Source organism: Cetorhinus maximus, chromosome 18 (genome assembly GCF_964194155.1).
Source record: "Cetorhinus maximus chromosome 18, sCetMax3.hap1.1, whole genome shotgun sequence".
NCBI classification, from domain to species: Eukaryota; Metazoa; Chordata; class Chondrichthyes; order Lamniformes; family Cetorhinidae; genus Cetorhinus; species Cetorhinus maximus.
In genome coordinates, this window is record NC_135896.1 from 91,693,069 (window position 1) to 91,698,147 (window position 5,079).

Below are 5,079 nucleotides of genomic sequence, written 5' to 3' on the forward strand. Positions count from 1 at the left end.
CCTCTTTGTCACAGGGATCTCAAACTGATCTTCTGTTTACTTGTTCAGGTGGATCTTAAGAGCTACTTAAGACAAGCTTGAGAAAGGGTTCATGTCAACAAAAGTTTACTAACTCAGTTCACTTTAAATAGTTAATTAAATGTTTAATCCATCATTCCAAGTCTCCTTTCAATAACTCTCAATTTAATCTCTGCATAATAATTCACCACCTCCCCCGTCCCTGACTTTAGGCATTCTAGAGAGTAAATAACACATTACATATTAAAATTTACAGTAATTAATAAATGGAACTTCAAAGATTAGGAATGTAATGCATAATTTACATTCACAGATATGTTCACTGAACTGCTTTACAAGTTTTTGAGACTGTGTCCTATGAATTATGATACCACGATAGCAAACTAATAATTTTTCATAATTATTTAATCTTTTTCTTGAAGTCTGCAGACCTTTTTGAAGTTACTCATGGAAGTATAATGTTTAGAAGTAAAATCACATGACAAGCTAAAAGGAGATATTTCCAACATATGGGAATACACTTAGTAGTGTGGAAGCAAATCAATACTTAGGGAAAACCAGTTGTTTTCTTAGAGCAAATCACACAATTTCTAATGGTCGGCCGTAAACTAAGTGCCTTGTGTGAGGGTTTTTTTTCCTTGTTTTTCTCAGATAGAGTGGCTTATTTTTCTTCTTCACAAGAAGGTAAAAACAACATTGCAATATCTAGGTCATCCAGCCTTGAAGTGTGGAGTCACTTTGACACAGCCTGCTTAGACTGTGTTGAACTGGACTAAATCCAATCTACCAGCTGTTTACATTACACCTTTTCTATAAACCAGGACATGTCCCAAAGAGTATCAAATGACGAGTCAGATAAACACACTGGCATGTTCTGTGGCGTAAAAAGTGAGCGAGTGCTTTAATCTGGTTACATACATCAGCTCTATTTTTATGTACTTGGACCTAAGCTCATTTCAAGCTGGCAAAAAGGAGGTAAGAATATTTACTTTCTGCAAATTAATTTGTACTCCTTAGCTTATGGTTTTTATTGAGGAAAGTTGGTGAAACAAACTAATCCAGTTTTAAGTTTGGGCGATAGTTTAAGCCCTTACTTAGGAAGCTGGGAATACCTAGCAGATGCTAAAAGGTGTCATTCACATTGAAAAATAATTTTAAATGTTACTGCTGAGAATTTTAAAAAAAATATTGCATAAGATAGCCAGCTTGAGTCCAAGTATTACGGCTGTCTGGATTTGGTTTCCTCGTGTTGTGAGATGAACATATTTTTGATTTATTTCTGATTAAATTCAAAACACGTTTCAATTTTGCGAAGCGAATGAATTATGATTCCAACAGTGTAAGGAAGGCATAACGTACGGAATCTTACTGATCCGATCGAGATGGCTTTGATGGTGGGACCAGGAGGGAGGTAGGATGGGGCGGCGGGTGGGGAGGCATGATGGTCATTGGATCGGTGGGCCGCGAGTTACCATCTCTGGTATGATCTTGGCCGAGGCGGAGTGGAAGCAGCAAGGGCTATCTGCCTGGCAACAGCGGGTAGCCAATTTGAATATGCAATTTGAATTTGCCCAGTTAGAAAAGGTGTAATGTAAACAGCTGGTAGATTGGACTTAGTCCAACTCAACACAGTCTAAGCAGGCTGTGTCAAAGTGTCTCCACATTTCAAGACTGGATGACCTAGATATTGCAATGTTGTCTTTACCTGCATGTGAAGAAGAAAAATAAGTCACTCTACCTGAGAAAAACAAGAAAACGAAAACCCTCACACAAGGCACTTAGCTTATGGCCGATCATTAGAAATTGTGTGATTTGCCCTAAGAAAACAATTGGTTTTCCCCAAGTATTGATTTGCTTCCACACTGCTATTAAGTGCTTTCCCATATGTTGCCCAGTTATGGGCAAACTGGGGACATCTCTAGGATCTTCCAGTAATAGACAGGCCCTCTGCTAAGACCAAAGCTTAGCAGGCACCTCAAGGCTGTTTGGCTGATGACCATCTGTTGCATTGCTTCAAAGGCAGAACAGATGATGGCCTGTCAGTGAATGAAAAGATCAAAGCACAAGGTGCAATTGACACAGTAAAATCTGAATCTGAACACTGTTCAATATAGAAGAGCACTTTATCTGCTGGATAATTCATCTAACGCATCTGAAGACTCCTCCACTTTCATAATTCTGGTCAATTTAATGGCTTGAATTTTTCCTGCGTCGGGCAGGCTCGGCGGGAGCGAGCGGAGGTCGTGGAGCCGCCCACCACCCACGATTGGCTCCGCATCGCCATTTTACGCGGGCGGGCCAATTAAGGCCCGTCCAGTGTAATACGCGAGCGGTAGTGCTCAGCGCTACCTGTGGGGGCGCGGGGGAGAAGGGAAGAGTCGGGGCCAGCGCAGGAATTGGGTCCTGCCTGCCTCTTCCCCCACCCCCCCCCTCACCCCACCACCCTATCTGCCTCCGACCCGAAAGGGGTTTGCCCTGTGTTGGGACAGGGAAATCCACCCTATGTGTCTACATGGGTGCAACTACAACAACGCTCAAACATCTTGTCACCATCCTAGACAGAGCAATTCTATTTATTGGCACACTTGCCATGGGACGCAATATCTACCCCGGTCACCACTGGCTGCAATAAGTACTACCTATATAAGGTGCACTGCAGCAACACACCAAACTTAATTTTGCAACAGTTCCTAGTCTCATGATATCTACACCAGGCAGGGCAAGATCATCAACCCCCAAGTCTCTCACCATCCTGCCTTCACCTTCAAGCCACTGACTGTCCTGCCTTCCTTCTCTATGCCTGGGTCAAGCCCTTAGATTTACCATCATGGAAGTATTATCAGCACAAGGACTTCTACAGCCGAACAAGAAAGCCAAATTTTGATGCAACTAGGGGTGGTCAGTAGAAATGTGGCTTTGTCAATTGCCGCCCACATCCTGAGAACAGATTTTTAAAAAATGTCTAATCCCTCACAAGAAGCAAATGTTTGTTACCATCCAAAGGAAGAGCAGCATTTTTCCAGCTGTTCCACAAAACAGTCTCCATCCCAGAAAAGTAATCATCACCATAGTTTATTTTCCAAATAAACAAAAACTCAGGAAATGGCACTTCTGAGTGAAAATGCTTTTGCAACTACTCTCCTTCATCTTAACTTTCCAATCTGAGACTCTGGGGATCCATCTTCATACTCTATCCCCAAATTTAGGTGTTTGTTTCATCTCACAAACTTCCTATTTAAATAATTTGACAGTAACTTGCACCCATGGCACTTCCCTGCTTATTCAAATCATTCACACATCATTTTTGGCAGGATAGATATGGTGGGACGGTATAAAATAAAGGGAAAGATTCTAAAAGAGGTGCAGGAACAGAGGGACCTCAGTGTATATGTGCATAGGTCAATGAAGATGGCAGGGCATGTTGAGAGAGCAGTTATTAAAGCATATAGTATCTTATGCTTTATTAATAGGGGCATTGAGCACAAGAGCAAGGAGGTCATGTTGAACTTGTATAAGACACTAGTTAGGCCTCATCTGCAGTTCTGCATCCAGTTCTGGGCACCATATCTGAGGAAGGATGTGAAGGCTTTGGACAGAGTACAGAGGAGATTCACAAGAATGATTCCCAGGATGAAGAACTGTAATATGAGGATAGATTGGAGTGGTTGAGACTGTTTTCCTTGGAGAAAAGAAGGCTGAGAGGAGACTTGATGGAGATATTCAAGATCCTGAGGGGTATGGATAGGGTAAATAGTGGGAAACTGTTCCCACTCAAGAGAACATCAAGAACTAGAGGGCACAGATTCAAAATAATTGGCAAAAGGAGTAAAAGTGGTGTGAGGAAAATCTTTTTCACCCACAGGACGGTTGGAGTCTGGAGCAAACTTCCTGAAAGGGTGGTGGGGACGGGTTCAATCGAGGTATTCAAAAGGGAATTGGATTGCTAACTGAAGAGAGAGAATGTACAAGGTTACGGGGATAAGGCAGGGGAGTGGGACTAGGTGGAATGCTCTTTCATAGAGCCAGTGCAAACTCAATGGGCCGAATTGCCTCCTCCTGCACTGCAAAGATACTGTGATACATCCTTAGCTATGGTAGCTTTAAAGATGATGCCATTTTAAAGAGAATTCTTTGGTTTCCAACAAGCCATCCTGATCATGTTCCGACCACTGCTGCCCCGATTTGTGGGCGACACCCAACTGAATAGACATAGCCAGCGAAGGTGCCTCACTTCAAGACCACAAGGATTTGAAAGCTGCTATAACTCGGCCTAAGTGGATCATCTCTCTGAATACATCTTTCTCTGGTATATTCTCATTATCCAGCAATCCATTTCCTTTCATGGGATCTTAAGCGAATTAGTTACACCTGATTAACGCCTACAAATTCTGATTACCATGGAATCCCGAACTCCAACATTTAGGCTAATGCTCTGGGGACATGTGTTCAAATCCAGCTAATGAAGTTTAAATTCAATTTTAAAAACCTGGACTCTAAAGCTACTCTCAATAAAGCTCACCATGACAACTATCACCGACTGTTGTAAAATGCCATCTGGTTCATTGATGTCCTTTAGGGAAGAAAATCCAGCCCTCCTTACCTGGTCTGGCCTACATGTGACTCCAGACCTAAAGCAATGTGGTTGACTCTTAACTGTCCCCTGATAAGGCCATTCAGTTTAAGGGCAATTAAGGATGCACAACAAATCTTGGCCTTGCCAGCAATGCCCACATCCCATGAAAGAATAAAGAAAAATAATGAGATCATATGAAATAGGAGCAGGAATACCCCATTTGGCCTATCAGGCCTGATTGGCCTTTCAATAAGATCATGGCCTATCTGATTGTGGCCTTAACTCCACTTTCCTGTCTGTACCCCATAACCCTTGACTCCCTTGTCGATCAAAATACCCTCAACTCTCTGACAACTGCCAGATGGTCACAATTAAGTCTGAGCTGCTCAGAAGATATAATGGTGTCCTATCCTTAAGAGGATTCAATTTTGTTAGATTAGTGTCAAGGTGTAGCAGTTCAAATTTCCTGTTTGAGATGGTTATTTGCC